General features: G+C 39.6%; 1 protein-coding gene and 1 pseudogene across 1 annotated transcript in view; one reads left to right on the plus strand and one right to left on the minus strand.

Annotated features, from left to right (window-relative positions):
• The window catches only part of LOC148371906 (zinc finger protein 407-like), a 208,200-nt gene that overhangs the window by 136,461 nt on the left and 54,181 nt on the right, over positions 1 to 17,558 (minus strand). The gene's annotated exons all lie outside the window — the stretch shown is intronic.
• Positions 5,402 to 5,562, plus strand: LOC148371907 (U2 spliceosomal RNA; annotated as a pseudogene).

A 17,558-nucleotide genomic window follows, 5' to 3' on the forward strand; every position in this document is an offset into this window, starting at 1 on the left:
GAACTTTTCTAAGCACAACACATTGATTCACAAACAGTAAAATAAATTATTTTAATGTTTGGCATCGAATGTGTTAAGAATTTGTTTAATTTAACATTTAAGCAAATGCAGCTTTACATCTAGACAAACTCAGCATAACACACAAAAAATTGGAGCTATGAATAAAAATATGCTTGCCTCATTTGACCCTTGATTTGAAATTAATAAAAAAGAAATACAGATTAAGAGTTTTAGCAGTGAATTGGTAATAACCTCATAACAAACTACTAAACTGGGCATACTAAAGCTAAGAGAATACTGCACAATATTGTCTTTAACATGAAACCAGACTGGTTGTTAGCTTTTTTACACTTTTACTGCCCGAAAGTGGCAGGAAAGAGAATTTGATTATTATTTATGTTTACTTTTTTAATCACAACATTTGATAGGAATGAGCTAAAGACTTACTTTTTTTTAAATCATCCGTATATTTGACATTCCTGCTTTAGTCTAACGTGTACAAAATTGCAAGAAAATCATTTGAGTTGATTTTTAATTGAGAAAGGCAGGCTAGTCTGATAAACACCGATCACGTGATGACTGTAAATTGTGTGTTGTCACATTGGCAGCCATCATCATGCTACTCTGCAATCTTGTGTCATTTTTATTATTTTAAGTGGACTATAGGTCACAGTAGTGTAAAACTACATAATTACATTAAAAAAAAAAAACACACGCACAATGGCACTGTTATAATTGCCGAGTTCCCAAAGATTATTTCATTGCTTTGAAAACCTGAATTATTAACCATAATTTTGTCAGTAAGTACACAAGATCAATTTGAAACTAATGTGATATTTAGTTATTACTTTGAAATAACATAAATAATGATTAATACAAATTTTAGTGTATTTTCTCAACCAGACATTTATTAATTTTATAACTGCTTAAATTTACAATGATTGTGGTGGTTGCTCGAGCCGATTCCAACTGATACGGGATTAACCCTGGACAGGTTGTCAGCCAACAGGGCACAAAAACATCATTCACACACGTGTTCAAACCTAGGGTCAATTCAGACTGACAAATCAGCCTATCTACTTAGGTTTCTGTTGGGGGAAATGAGTACTTGGAAAAAATAAATCAATAGCACGGGGAGATTATGCAAACTCCATACAGGAAGTCCAGTTGTTGGGGTAAAACAACGGCCCTTAGAAGTGTGATGCTGATGCGCAGACCATTCAACCACTGCGCTTAAATCTAAATAATTTTCGCCAAATACCACACTGTGTGTTTCCAAAGAGGATTTGTGAGGTGACATACATTCAAAAATAATGGAATTTAGGGAATTTAACAAATACTACAGAATTGGAATACACAATACAGTTCAAGTGTTATTATGACTGCTGTTGCCTCCCACTTAGATAGAGCGTACTTCTCTTTGAAAAGATGTTGTGCACGCTCGCTCACTCACAGTCACAAAGGATGTCTTTGTTTACCTATCCTTGCTTTTGTCTTGACACCCAACCATCTGCCGACCTAGTACCAGAAAGAGCGGAGAGACACATACATATACTTTTCAAGGTTTTAGAGCAGGCCTCCCCCCACTGTTGCTTGACTGCAATGGTAATACAAGTTAAAGCCATTTTCTATGTTACACCATCAAGTTCAAGCCATGTATTCAGTACGGATGGACGATAATTCTATAAATCAGGCTGACAGTTATCGGTCTGATAGCAAAAAATAAATAAACCCGATAATTTGTCACCTGGAGCCACGTCACAATATTCAATATGCCGGCATTAGTAATTAGAAATACTTCAAGTGGATGTGACTCAGAATCAAAATGGCCTTTATTGTCATTATTAATGGAATCCATCTAGAAAAAGTGTGTTAACAGAAGCTTTTTCTTTATTTAGTATTACCTATTTGTATTTTTCTTTTGAATTAAACACATTATGATGTTTCAAGTATAACACACTTTTTTATAACCGAAACAAAAACTCAAACGTTTGATAGAATGTTATTCACACTTCATGGTAGTCAGTTGAAAAATATCACTGACCACAATCGCTATACTTTGGATGCAACAGAATCTGAACCTGGGTAATAGCGATCAGAGCACTGAATCATACCCACTAGACCAACAGTGGCGTAGATTACATACAAAATTCTTTCTCTGTCACCCTCCACAGCCTAGATGGTAAGGCGCCCGCTTTGAGACTGGGAGGTCGGTGGTTCGCGCCCCGGCCGAGTCATTCCTAAGACTTAAAAAGTGGTCGGCGGCGCCCTCTGTTGGCTGCGGCTGCATCGGCTCGCTACAACGGGTCAGGTGCAATCGACATTTCGTTCTGTGTACATTGTTACACAGAATGACAATACAAGGAAATTATTATTATTATTATTATTATTAATAGTAAATGAATTGATCCTGGCGCTCAACGCCACCCAGCCGTGAGAGCAGGGACTTCAAAGCCCTGCTTTAAAGGAGGGGGAAGGCATTTTTGCCCCCGAAGATTAGGTTTGGTTTACAAGGGTGTCCGTTCCGCCTGGCACTGAGGGGGGACTGGCCCCTGATCTGGCCACTGCCAGGCCTGGACTAAAGCTGGGTCAGGGAATGGTGTAACTATGGTCTGTAGTCTGTCCAGCCCTTTTAGATTTATTTTGATTAATAGTCATACAAATAAACATGACTTGACTAAAGCGGCTGTGAGCATGACCACGCAGGGGATGGGTACGGGCTGACCCAGGCGCTGAGGTGACTCATGAGCCGCCGCTCCTGTAGAGAGAAGGGCCCCGGCTGGAGCAGAATGCGACGCACCCCGAGGAGGGCACCCAGAGATCGTTGAATGAAACCGAACTTTGGTGGCGACAAGCTGGCCGCACCAATCACTAAAGCCCACGCTCGCTCCCCATCCTCTTAGGCCCCAGGTGGGCGGGCTGGGAGGCGGGTGTCTGAGTGGGAAGGACCGGAACTGTCCGGCACGCCACTAGGACAGGTTCGGGATGTCAGCCGGGCGACCCTGTGACGGAGGTCTGCGCCCAACTGTCGCCGTTATCTCCTGCCGCGCCAAAAGCGACGGGTTCCGGATGTCAGTTGGGCGACGCTGCGACGGAGGTCAGCACCCAACTTAGGCCGTTATCCCTGCTGTGCCCGACGCCCCCGTCGCATACGGTTTAGGCTTCTGCTGGGTGGCCCCTCCCACTCATTCCCTGGTGCAGCCAGTTATACATTAAATAACTCAATCACAACAGGTTAAACATACACTTACCCAACCCGAAGATACTCTGACGATGACAGCTAGTTAGAGACTGACTGTACATAAAGCTCCAACGCAATGCTGCATCGTTGAAAACGCGGATATCTGGATTTTTCGACCTACACATTGCATTTATCAGTCAGAGATCGATAAAGTCTGGGGAAATAAAAATAATTTTACAAAACAAAGTTCCATACTTTTGTTATTTTACTTATTATAGTTATTAGCTCTATAATGCAAACAGGACAAGGACAATTAAGACATTTGAGAGTTAAATTTAAGACTTGTAGGCAGAATTTAATACATTTTCAATGCCTTAATTTGCGGTTTTAAAGGTTACGACTTTATCAAGTTTTCAAGACCTTTGGGGAACCCTGTGAATGGATGCTTGAAAGGATGTTGTGGTAGAGGGCACACACCCCCAGGCATTAAATGTCATTAATCATTTCATTTCATATCATTTCATTTTCCCTGCGGGGATGAATAAAGTATCTATCTATCTATCTATCTATCTATCTATATGTTCCTGCTTGTTTGTTGATGTTGCCTCGCTAAGTTGCAGTTTAATTATATGGCATTTTTGTGTTAGTTCTGCGAAGTTTGTGGTCATATAGTCATGTTTTTTACTTAGGAACTTGGACAGCTGCAGCTGGACTAAGAGTGAGCACATAAGTATAATAATAATAATAATAATTTCCTTGTGTTGTCATTCTGTGTAACAATGTACACAGAACGAAATGTCGATCGCACCTGACCCGTTGTAGCGAGCCGATGCAGCCGCAGCCAACAGAGGGCGCCGCCGACCACTTTTTAAGTCTTAGGAATGACTCGGCCGGGGCGCGAACCACCGTGTGTGTGGAATGAATGAATGGTAGAAAGAAAGAGAGGCGCAAACAAACATGGTACATGTAAACACTAATTTGAATGAGGAAAATAATAAAAAGAGTTAAAATCAACACACAAAAGACTTCATCATTGTCCCCTGAAGTGTGCACATAAATATACGTTTAAATACATTTTAATCCAGCAAAATGATCCTTATTTTTACAAAATAATATAATATAGGATGTAATTTGATTACTCTTTTTCTGTAACTTTAATAGATTACAATTACATTTTTCATATTCTAATTATGTAACACATTAACATGTATTCCTTAACTCCCAAAGCCTGTGTATAACCAATTAATATACCATAAATTTCGGACGATAAGCCGCTACTTTTTCCCAAATGTTCAGCCCTGCGGCTTATTCAGTGAAGCGGCTAATTTATGGAATTTTTCTAAAAGCAACCAGCAGCGCAGGAGTTTAACAGGTAAGATTAAGACTAGTAGAATATGTGCGTCAAGAAAGACTGCAATGTCTAAGTTTTAGCACGTAATTTCTGGAAAGTTAAAGAACGTTCCGATACTAAGGAAGATGCCCTTATTGACGATAATTATTAGACAGAAGTTAAAGACGATCTACCATGAAGGGGGAGGGGGATTTTTTAAAGGCTATTGTTCTATCTTCTTTATTAATTATCCATTATCCATTATTGTTCAGTTCATAATACGCTACAAAGCCTAGGAGCCAGGACTCCTACTCTCACCCATAGGGCCAAGTTAAGGTCCCAGCCATGAAGTTCACAATTCGCGAGATACTTTTTCTTCACTGGTATGTTTGAAACATTGCGAGCGTGATCCTACTAGCGTGTTGGTACCTTTCAAAGGCACGGTTTTGGATGAAAGTTATATTATTATTATTAAAGCTTTGAAAACTCTCTCGGTGTACAGTCTTTCTTCGTAAATATGTGTAACCATGTATAATATGTATTTGAAACTGTATAGTTTTGTAATGTATTTATTTTAGAGATTTATTCTGTTATGTGTTCTATGGACGAATCAAAAATAAGGGGCGGAGCAAACACGGGCTGATGGGAAATGTGGTAAAGCTGAGTTACCGGTAGATCTGTCTGTTGTCGCAGCAGACAATAGTGGATATATATTTTTCACACCCTTAACTTTGGAAATATACATTTTGTTTCCCTGGATTACTTTCAACGGGACCTCGACTTTACAAGTCTGCATCATACCTTAATTACGGGTATCATTTTCTAATTTTAATGTAAATTGTGGATCTGGATTTGTGTACTATCTAGCGTGATAATTGATTTGAATAAGCATTGATGCTAGGTCCTTAGCTTGGCCAGTGGCAACGGGTAACACCGGTGCATTCCTTTAAATGCTTTGATTTTTGCATTTCGGAGGTGGAATATGAGCTTGCTCTGTCCACTCCACGCATCGGCCTGGTATTGCAGTACCTCTGGGAACGGTGCATTCGCAATGATCGCAGCAAGGTTTAGGGCTAGGACCTTAGCTTGGCCTTTTGGTTGAGAGTAAGTGTCCCGGCTCCTAGGCTTTGTAGCGTATTATGAACTGACCGATAACGGATAATGGATAATGAATAACGAAGATAGATCAATAACCCTTAAAAACCCCAAAAGGAGTTACGATTATGGAACTTACAGCCTGGCTCGGTTTAAACTTGTGACAGTGTCGCAAGCTTTACTGCGCCTGCGGCTTATACATGGGTGCGGCTTGTGTAGGTGCAACAGTGTCAAATCGCTCAAAAAGTTGTGGATGCGGCTTATAATCAGGTGCACTCTATAGTCCGGAATTTACGGTAGTTAGTCACTTAATCAAGCTAAAATGCCAACCAAATTGTCCGACTATTTGTATTATACACTAGCTTCAATTGTGTTCTTAAAACATTAAATAACATTTGAAAAATAAAAAGCCAATAAGCTATACAAATTGCCCCATGCCCACAAGGCAGGACCCTGGCGGGCCAAAGTTTTCCTTACGTCTTACTATGACTTTGAACTTCCCCGGTTAAGGCATAAATATTGAAATATTGAAATGAAAGATGCGGCAGACGCAGAGGGAGTAGGATGTTTGTGTGCGGAGGTATGTGTGTTTGGGGTTTGTGAAGAGAGAAAAGCCTAAGATGGAGACAGGAAGAAACGAAAAATGGGGAGGGGGTGGTAGATGAGGAGACCCACTGAGAAAAAAGACAAGGCCCTCACCCCTCTGCCAGGCTGCATTTCTAGCAGGTCGACAGTTATGGATAGGAAACATTACTGCTGCTGGTAATTAAAGCAAAAACTTAATACTGTCTCCTGGATGAGGGGGCTTCATCGTAAGCATCCATTTGTCACTGCTGCACACTTGCCAAGGCCAGATTAAATTGCTCACACATCCCGCTGCATACACAGGATCTATCAATCTGTTCACTTTCCCATCAATCGAATACCAGATCTATCATGCTAAGTGTGAATAGCCTCAAGACAAAACATGTATGCACATTCTTCAAATGGAAATTATGAATATGTGAGGTAAAGAAGACTATAATGACTGAGTGACTGGATTCAGGCCCCAACGATTTGTCAACGTTGTCGACACAAATCGATAATAGAAACTATTGTCGCCAGGCATGTTTTTCCAACAGAGTGAGACATCCCGACGTAAATACATAATCTCTGCTGAGAATCACACATGCGTCTCAAGCTGTAACATAAACACACAGAAATGGCGGTGTCAACAATCCACCACGCGTACCAAAACTTCGAAAATTAAAATGTTTACGTAATTTTTATGTATTATTTATTTGCCAGTCAAAGACAGATGGGCAGAAGTTTGTTTAGGGATGTATGCTAATACTGACCAACCACCGTGCCTAAATGCTTGCATTTTTATTTAATTTTTTTCGAAACATTTGTTGGCCTGGAGAGGGATGGGCACCACCAGGCTGTACTTGCCAAAAACACCCCACAAGAAATGGTGCCCCGATAATCCTAGTGGTCTAGAGAGCTAACCGCCAAACCACTAACCAAAAATTAGCAGTATGTCCAACAAAATATGTTTTTTTTCATCGTATTCATTTTTCTTATGTTTATTATCATTTCCCATATCATTAACTCTGAATTTAGGAAAAAAATAAATAATCATCTGATAACAGTAAGCCCTCGTTTTCCGCGGGGGTAGCATTCCAAAAAGGTTCCGCCATAGTCATAACCTGCAAAGTAGGAAAAAACACATAGATTGAAACCAAACAACAAACTTGATTTACAGGCTCAAACATTTTAATAAAAAAAGAACTGCACTTCATAAACTTTTTTACAAATAATTTCAAATAGTCAATTTACAATTTCAAAAACAATATTTTGATTTCAGGACACTACGTTGTTTTACTTCACATATTCTGTCACCACTATATGGAAAACTGCATTACTCTCCTGGGGCCTGGGAACCTAATATGTCTGGAGCCACAAAAAATTAAAAGCCATACACAGGCTTTATAAGGAACGAAACACATACAGGACTGTCTCAGAAAATTAGAATATTGTGATAAAGTTCTTTATTTTCTGTAATGCAATTAAAAAAACAAAAATGTCATACATTCTGGATTCATTACACATCAACTGAACTATTTCAAGCCTTTTATTATTTGAATATTGCTGAATTTGGCTTACAGCTTAAGAAAACTCAAAAATCCTATCTCAAAATATTAGAATATCATGAAAAAGTATACAAGTAGGCTATTCAACTAATCACATGAATCATCTAATTAACTCGAAACACCTTGCGAGGGTTTCCTGAGCCTTAAAAACACTCAGCTTGGTTCAGTAAACTAAATCACAAGTATGGGGAAGACTGCTGATCTGACTGCTGTCCAGAGGACCATCATTGATACCCTCCTGATGGAGGGTAAGACACAAAAAGAAATTTCTCAAAGAGCAGGCTGTTCACAGAGTGCAGTTTCAAAGCATATCCACAAAAAGTCTGTTGGAAGGGAAAAATGTGGCCGGAAACGCTGCACAACCAAGAGAGATGACCGCAGCCTTAACAAAATTGTGAAGAAGAGCCGCTTCCAGAATTTGGGGGAGCTTCAAAGACAGTGGGCTGAAGCTGGAGTCCAGGTATCAAAAGCCACAGTTCACAGACGTGTCCGGGAAATGGGCTACAATAGCCGTATTCCCATGGTCAAGCTACTTCTGAACTCAAGACAACGGAAGAAGCATCTGACTTGGGCTATGGAGAAGAAGCACTGGACAGTTGCAGAGTGGTCCAAAGTCCTCTTTTCAGACAAAAGCAAGTTTTGCATTTCATTTGGAAGTCAAGGCGCCAGAGTCTGGAGAAAGGCTGGAGAGGAGCAAAATCCAAGTTGCTTGAAATCCAGTGTGAAGTTCCCACAGTCAGCAATGGTTTGGGGAGCCATGTCAGCTGCTGGTGTTGGTCCACTGTGTTTCATCAAGTCCAGAGTAAATGCAACTGTGTACCAAGAGATTTTAGAGCACTACATGCTTCTATCTGCTGAAAAGCTCTATGGAGATGAGGATTTCATTTTCCAGCATGATCTGGCACCTGCCCACAGTGCCAAAACCACCAGTAACTGGTGCACTGACCATGGCATCACTGTCCTTGATTGGCCTGCTAATTCCCCTGACCTGAACCCCATCGAGAATTTGTGGGGTATAGTTAAGAAGAAGATGAAAGACACCAGACCTACAAATGCAAATGAGCTGAAGGCCGCAATCGAAGCATCCTGGGCATCAATAACACCTCAGCAATGCCACAGGCTGATTAAATAATAAAAGGTTTGAAATAGTTCAGTTGATGTGTAATGAATCCAGAATGTATGACATTTTTGTTTTTTTTTAATTGCATTACAGAAAATAAAGAACTTTATCACAATATTCTAATTTTCTGAGACAGTCCTGTACTGTGCCAATCTATATTCATTAGAAAACATTTCAAATGTGTCCAGTTTGTGTTCCTACGGAAGCCATAAATTGTCAGGAAGCCACTAAGGAGCAGCACAGAGCCGCATGCATCTCCAGAGTAAGTTTAGCGGATTGGAAGTCCACCTTTGTTGTTGATAGAAACATCTGCCTCTTGGTGCTTTGGTCAGTCCAGATTGTTTTGTTGCATGATGGCTTTTAGAGAAACTTGAAAATTAAAGATTTGCGCATACGTAATGTAGGCTTGTCGAATGTTTTACAATGTGTACAACTCATAACGCAATGTCATTGACTCATAGGCGGACACAGATAAAAGGCGAGGCGACTGTTTAGCCAATGATAATGCAGAACTCCATGCACGATGAAAACTCGCAAAGTAGCGAAACCACAACGGGTAAACGGCTGTATAGCAAGGAATTACTGTATTCCATGTTTCAGTATTCGGTGATCTGTCGACTATTAAAATAGTCGTTAGTTGCAGCCCTATTCAGAAGATGAGGCAAAAGGCCACTGGCTGGGTAGGAATGGGACACGAGGTTTGGAGGAGGGGAAGCCATGTCACCAGACGGAGGGGATCGGTGACACTGAGCGTGTCATAGGGTGACGGCTGCACTCTGCTAGGACCAGTAGCCCCTCCAGGGCTGTCAGAGCATGCGGCAGCTCCAGATAGTGACACTACCAGCCATACTGACAGGCCAAACATGACTCGTCTCCTCTCTGGCTACAGACATGGCATGACGGCGCACGGCTGGAGGAAGAGCATGCAGGGTGGAAGGAGGAGGAGGAGATCTCATAGCTGTCTCTCAAAAATATACAAAAAGAACATGGATTCCACGCAATGCAGTGGTAAGATCTTAAGCCCAAACCGACCCAAATTCTGGGATGGGCCTAAAATGCCAATCATCACATCCGGGTCAGGCCGGGCTTCTCTCCCACTGCCTTTTTTTGTTATCCACATATAATTTTTCTTCTTTGTCTCCCTGCCTCTTTCTCTCTATTAAGGAAGTACTGCTGCTGTGGTTTGTGGCTTAATTTGTAAACAGCCTTAAAATGTCCTCATCAACTCCAAAAAAATCTGTCAAGCATGAAAAATTGTCGGTCAATGTCATTGCTGTAGAAACCAAAATATAAAAGATATAGATGTTTATACAATCTTATTTAACTTAGATTTTGTAACAAAAGACAGCCTTTAATTTGTCGTAGGAAATCCCCTTGCCCCCTTCCAAGTCCTCACGAACAAAATATAAAATGTCCGGTATGCTTCGGCACCACGGCAGGACACTGGTTAGTGCGTGTGCGGAACAGTTCCGAGGTCATGAGATCTAACCTCCTGTGTGGAGTTTGCATGTTCTCCCCGTGCTTGCGTGGGTTTCCCCTGGACACTCCGGTTTCCTCCCACATTCCGAAAACATGCATGTTACTTTAATTGGCCGGTCCAAATTGTCCCTATGTGTGAATGAGAGAGCAAATTGTCTGTCCCTGTGTGCCCTGCGACTGTCTGCAACCAGTTCAGGGTGTCCCCTGCCCACTGCTCGAAGATAGCTGGGATGGGCTCCAGCACTCCCGCGACCCTACTGAGGATAAGCGGGGCGGATAATGGATGGATGGATGAATGGGTTTGCTTCGGCTCAGTCCTGAAAATTAAATCAAATGGTCAGGCTTCTGATCCGTTGGACTCTTATAAACGCAGGCCAGGGTTGGGCAATTTTTTTAGGCCCAATCTTACATCTAATCGGATGTCTAAAATGTAAGCATATAAAAAGTTTGATGAATTCACCTTTAGCAGGTGCGGAACGGAAACAATGATATTGAATTGCTAAAAATATTAAATAAACTTGAAAAAATGGAAGCAGTTTTTTTGATATCTCTATAACTTCAAAATATTAAACGGATCATTAAACTGATCACAATTGATTCAATATTATACTAGGACAGGTCACATGTAACCTAGGTAGGGAGCAGTTTTGGAGCAGCGGTTAGCGCATGTGCGGCGCAGTTCATGTCTTGGGAACGTCCTGCGTGGGTTCAAATCCAGCTCCAGACTTCCTGTGCGGAGTTTGTATGTTCTCCCTGTGCTTGTGTGGGTTTCCTCCGGGCACTACGGTTTCCTCCCACATTCCAAAAACATGCATTTCAGGTGAATTGGTCGGTCCAAATTGTCCCTAGGTGTAAATGAGCGAGCGAGTTGTCTGTCCCTGTGTGCCCTTTGATTGGCTGGCAACGAGTTCAGGGTGTCCCCTGCCCACTGCCCGATGATTGCTGGGATGGGCTCCAGCACCCCCGCGGTGAAGCTAATGAGATTATATATATATATATATATATATATATATATATATATATATATAGACAAGCTTGTGATAAATGTATAGTTTCAAAGAACTTTGAACTTTCAAGGAGGACAAAATATGACCCCAACACTCAGATAACAAATCCCTACCTCTTCTAAAACGTCCTCCTCCGAGCTCCTTTTTATTTATTAAATCGCCAATGTTACAAAAAGAAGAACCACCATAAAACAGCAATTTTAATGACCGATAGTGATGATGCAAAGAGTGCATAATAGTCAAAATAATGAACATCAGTGAGGTATATAGTCAAAGTAACGAACTGGCATCCTAAGCAATCTCCTTTGTAGGTATCCAATTTTAAACATAGAAAAACCCTATTAGCTTTATAGAGATCCTATATCACTGTACCAGAATAAAAAGGCATTTATCTTTTAGTGCGCACACCTTATCGACGTCAAACCTTAAAGTAAAAAAGTGTCTGCAAAAATACAGAAATTAGGATCTAATAGGAAGGCAGATTGTGAGGCAAAGGTATATGACAAAAAAGCTGACAATGGCAAAATACAGATGGAAATATGTTCTGAGCTGAAAAAACAAGGAATGGGGAGATTGCCCGTGGGGCAAAGTGAAGAAGACAGAAAGAAGAGAGAAAGAAGGCGGAGATGTATAAGACTGTGAGAGTGTGCAGTGGTGAGACTGATCGCTGTTGATCTTCACGATAAGCACTCTCGACAACTTGTGACCAAAGTGGCGCTTCGACACTAATCGGCCGTGAAGGCTGACCTGCAGCAAGGAAGAGCAGTTCAGTTTGCATAGGGCTACTGCTGCAACACAGACAAGATGCACTAAGACAGGAGACATTCAGGCATCAAAACTCCCTTAGAAATTGCAACATAGCTTCAGTGCACTGTGAAAGGAGCTTAAGAGGAAAACACATAAGCAATGATACTCTGCTGTTGGCAGCTCTAGTGGACTGAGTCGGCTGAGAAGACGAAGAAGAAGGGAACGAAACAAACGGAAATATAATATGGAGGGATATCTCATCTCATCTCATCTCATTAGCCGTACCGCTTATCCTCATTAGGGTCGCGGGTGGGGCTGGAGCCCATCCAAGCCATCTCCGGGCAGTGGGCAGGGGACACCCTGAACTGGTTGCCAGCCAATCGCAGGGCACACAGGGACAGACAACTCATTCGCTCATTGAAACAATTTTGGAAAAAAACTAGCAAATCTTGATGAACCATGAGGCACATCAAGTACATCTGTGTCTAACAGTTACTAAATTTTTGGTATTTTAAAATGACCTTTGTTTCCAAGATCAATTTTCTGACTTATCTGTCGTAAATTTTACTTTACATTGCGGCTAAAACTGTTACAATCCCATGACTTGGTGAGGGAATGTAAATGTGATTAAGTACCGTAATGTCCGCTCTATAAGGCGCACTGGATTACAAAGTGCACCCAATATTTTTTTATACACAAGGCGCAGCGGACTATAAGGCGTATGGAATTGAGACTACAGTAGGAGCTACCATTTTCATGTGTATTGTAAGGTTTTAACATATATTAAAAGTATCTATTGGGCTCTTTATTGACTTAGGTACCTAATACTGGGCAATGATTGATCAGTCAATTAAGGTAAATGATACAAACCGGAAGACATAAAGCATTCTAATAGGTCAAACAATCTTTACCTGTGAGTCAATAATGTGGTTTAACATGTATAAATATGTAAAAGAGATGTATAGTATATTGACACAAGACTTTGTTTTCTCCATTCTCTAACATTTGTTGTTGAACCATTTAATGTTTACTTATTGTGTGTGAAACGGAGCAAATCTTTTGGAAGAGCAATTTGCTGTACAAAGCACCCAGATTTGCAATGATAACACATGTATTCACAATCCGACAGGTCTTTGATTTATAGAACCGACTCATTCAACAAGGTTCTTTTTTTCTCTCTCAATTCATAACATCAATGTCCATGAATCTATTTTTCTATTAGTAATAACTTTTAAAGAAACAACTTGTAATAAGGAATTGATTTTGTGACATAGAACCCAAATATGAACTTCCATTCCTCTACAGCAGGCATGTCAAATTTTTGGCCAACGTGTTGGGTTGACCCAGCATACAATATATTTCTGAGTGTGTAAAAAAAAAAAAGAAGCAAATCTCTAAGTCATTGTAATCAAAAGTTGAGATTGCCTCAAATAAAATACAAACCAAATGCTCTCTCTGGTCGCTAGAGGGTCGTGTTGAGTTTGCATAGCTTGGTGAGCTGGTTCAGGCGTAAACGTGCGTTCACTTAACTATTAAAATAAACCAGTTAACACATTTGACTAAAAAAAACATCAAAATCTATTTCCCCCGTTGTAAGTTAATACATGTGTTGTATTTAGAAAAGACAGTTTGTCATCCGTGATTAAAAATGAGGGGTAGATTACTAAAGTAGTCTAAATGATAAATACTGAAAAACAACGATAATATTTGTACAGTTAAAATATTGATTGATCCAGCCCGCATGAGAACAGAAAGTCTGGATCTGGCTCAACTGCCAGACTGAGATTGACATCCCTGTTCTAAAGTGCAACATGTAAGAAAAAAATAAATACTCATCAGTAACAGCTAAAGCCAACTATGAAAACGCCCATATGGCTGAAACTCTAGGTTATCGTGACATGGATGTACGTAGGAATAAGCCCATTGTCTTTCATTGAATTCTGAGACAGGCACTGGGATTCTAGATATATCATGTTATTGATCTGTTGTGGGAAGGTGCTATCTCTTTACATGGGGTGCAGACCACTGGAGCCAGTCAACACTCACATTCAAAAACATGAAGGCACACACAGCCACACGCACACAAGCACAATATTGCAGATGTTATATAATCTACAAAGATGCATAGATAATTAGAAATCGCTCAGCACCCTAACTCCTGATTGGTTGACAATTGTTGCTCAATTGCTTTGCTTGTGTTGATAAATTAAATTATTATTTCTTATGTCAAGTGGAGAAAGAAGACACAAGCGTGATCATCTGTTGTGAATGTACGAGAGAATGTCTTTAGACTAAGCAAAACACACATTATTTACATACAAAACACCTTGTTTAGTCCATGGGTTGGCGCGCATTCATTTGTATAAAGGTAGGAACGTTTGTGTGGTCAGACAGGGCTAAGGTTTTGACCGCTACCTTACGCTACGATACACTGCTGTATTTGGCGTTTTTTGGTACATTAAGTAGAATATAGACATTAGATTTAGTTAATTAGAGGACAACTTCAAGCGTCTTTACTTTAGATCATTCGATGTCAACAATAATTATCTCCCCAGTCACTTCACTCGGCGTATAGATGCCTCAGTAGTTCTGCACAGGGCAGAACTCCTTCAACACCCTGAGATACTTAAACTCCTTTACTTGGGGTAGGATCTCATTGGGGTCAATTAAACATTTTAAAAGGAATGCTTTAAAATACAGTATCTGTTGTAGCCAAAGTTCAATATTAAAAACACGAGCAATCAGCAGACTTCAGGATTCTTCTTTATAATAAAGATAATGCATTCATTTTGACTGATTTTTTTTCCTATACTTTTCCACTTTGTGAAAAGGATACACAATTTTTCAACACCTGCAAGTATTGTGATAGTACAAAACAGGTTATTTAAACAATGAACAATGTATTTAAAATTCAGCTGCAAATGTAACTTTGAAGTGAAAGATGTGTTATCTATTGTTTCATACCTGCCCAGACTACCACTTTTCGACCTTTAAAAACGTCTACCGCATTTTGAAAAAAAAAAGAAAACTACTGCTTTTTTAAATTTTAATAAAAAACACCTTTTTGACTCGTATTAATATTTGTATTAGTATTTTAGTCCACGGCTCTTTAGGGGGATTCTGTGTTGTTGAACATAGAAAAGGTTTAAATTGTTTTGTTTTTTTGTTTTTTTGCAGATTAATTAAATATCTTAATTATATGTCCTGTGTTATGTATTGTTAATGTGTTCGTATAAAAATGCATTTTTTTATCTCACTTTTATCCTTTTGTTATACTATTGTTTTGTTTGTTTCTTTTTACCCATTTTTGTTTGTTTGTGTGTCCCCCTTTTGTTGTTCTGTGCATAATGTTCCATAATCATTGGTAAAATAGGGATTAAAGCAACAAAAAAAACCTATAGAGCCATTTGGGGCCGTAAAAAGTCGGTTCTCTAAAAACAGTCAGAATTGCCATCTCTTCAAGTGAACTTTTGCCTAAGATGTCACGCAGTGTTTTGTGTTTGCTCAGAGAATTTCAAATTATTTAACATGCAACAACTTATTTTTAAAGTAAAAAAATGGCTACTTTCCCCTGGTAACAAAATACTTTTACTATATAGTAATTCAGCAACCTACTCAGTCACTTTCTGGAAGAAGTAGTGAGTAACTACAACTAATCACTTTTAAGATAACGTGCCCAACTCTGGTAACTACCCCAAAACTAAACTGCAACTGTCACAGAGATCAGTGCTTTAGCAAAAATATTGAAATATATGAATGAAGTTACAAAAATGAATAGATTGTGTGAAATGTACTAGTGCATACCAGAAAGGGTGAGGGATATTATATTCCTGTCCAGCCGCTACCTTTGAAGGGGTTTGAAAACAGCATAGTTTGGAACTGTGTGCAATCATTATTCTTTCCCATCGCATACACAAACATCCACAAACAACCACATACACTGACCTTAACTCGAAAGCCAGAGACACACACTGAAAGCATCTTGTGACCCCTTCGTTTTGGCTACTTCATCTCTCTTATTCTAATCTCAAGCTAATCTTTTTTCATTCTTACCTCCTCAAACTGAATCATATTTCACATCCCATATCTTTACATTTTCTATTATCCACTAGTGAAAAATGGGGCCAATGGATGTGCTGTTTTGAAATAAAAAATGAATCACCAAGATGAAGATAAGTGGTGTTGTCTATTATATATTCATTTAGTTTTAATTCACAGTTAAGCATCACTGGTCTCTGTCTGTTGTAGTTATCATGCTCTGACTACAAGAAACAGAGACCATTTTTTTCTTAACTCAAATGCATCTTGAAATTACCAACAGTCCAATATGTTCTGAAGTATGTAGTATAACTCACGGTGACTAGGCCAACAAATAATAATTAAATAGAAAAGGAGAAACATGTCACATTAAATTATTACCGTATTTTCTGCACTATAAGGCGCACTGGGTTATAAGGTGCACCCCCCAAAAATATTTTTGTCATATATTTTCCATACATAAGGCACGCTGGACTATAAGGCGCTACAGTGGGAACATCAACAAAACAGTCAAACGTATTAACCCCTTAACATTCCGACGGCTCGCAAAAAAGCAAAATACATATCTCACACACCTATGGACAAGGTGTCTGTACGATGTCACCAATCACTCTAATGCGTCATTCCACATATCATATGGAAGGTTAAAGTCTTGGGATTCAAGAAACGCCAACCATTTATTAGTTTCTATTTTATTTTTCACTGGCAACTGTGTGGACAGCAAAGTAAGGATTTCATTGTGCAGTGAAACATGGTTCTTTACTGTGCATATGACAAACACTTTGAATTGAATTGAATTGAAAAATAGACTCATCACAGGAACATCAAGATCAGTCTGAAACAAGATACTGGGAAAATATAAAGCCGGGGTAGCACACCAAAGTCGTCCTGCAGCCATCACATTCAAAAATCAAAACACAACTATGGTCCTCTTACATCCGTGAGTGTAGTTAATCCAGCAGTGTAAAATATTTACATACTTCAAAACACACAAAAATGACAACAAATATAATAAAAAAATCTGCCAAGAAAAATATCTGCATCGATAGACTAGCTTGTTGCTAGCTGTTTGTTTATCCCCATAATTCCTGTTTACAAAAACACACTCTTAAAAATAATTGTTTCCAGGCCGTAGAGCAACCTAAAAGTGATTCACATCTTTTCTGGCCAATTGCAGGCTTTGTTTTGCCCTGTTTTAGCCTATGCGAGCCTGTAAATTCTTTCACCTCCGAATAACTTTAGCCAAGTGATCGATTAAAATGATGATGATTGACACATTGGTTAGAAAAGAAAAACGCCGGTATATATATCCCAGCATACACCGCGGACTACTTCGAGTACAGGGGAAAATCTAGTCGGAGGTGCTTGCCTTAGTTGCGAGACCTTGCTTCTCAATATTGATGCATAAATAAGGCGCACTGTATCATAA

Source organism: Urocampus carinirostris, chromosome 2 (genome assembly GCF_059441175.1).
Source record: "Urocampus carinirostris isolate Australia breed hairy pipefish chromosome 2, RoL_Ucar_1.0, whole genome shotgun sequence".
In the NCBI taxonomy this organism is placed as follows: Eukaryota; Metazoa; Chordata; class Actinopteri; order Syngnathiformes; family Syngnathidae; genus Urocampus; species Urocampus carinirostris.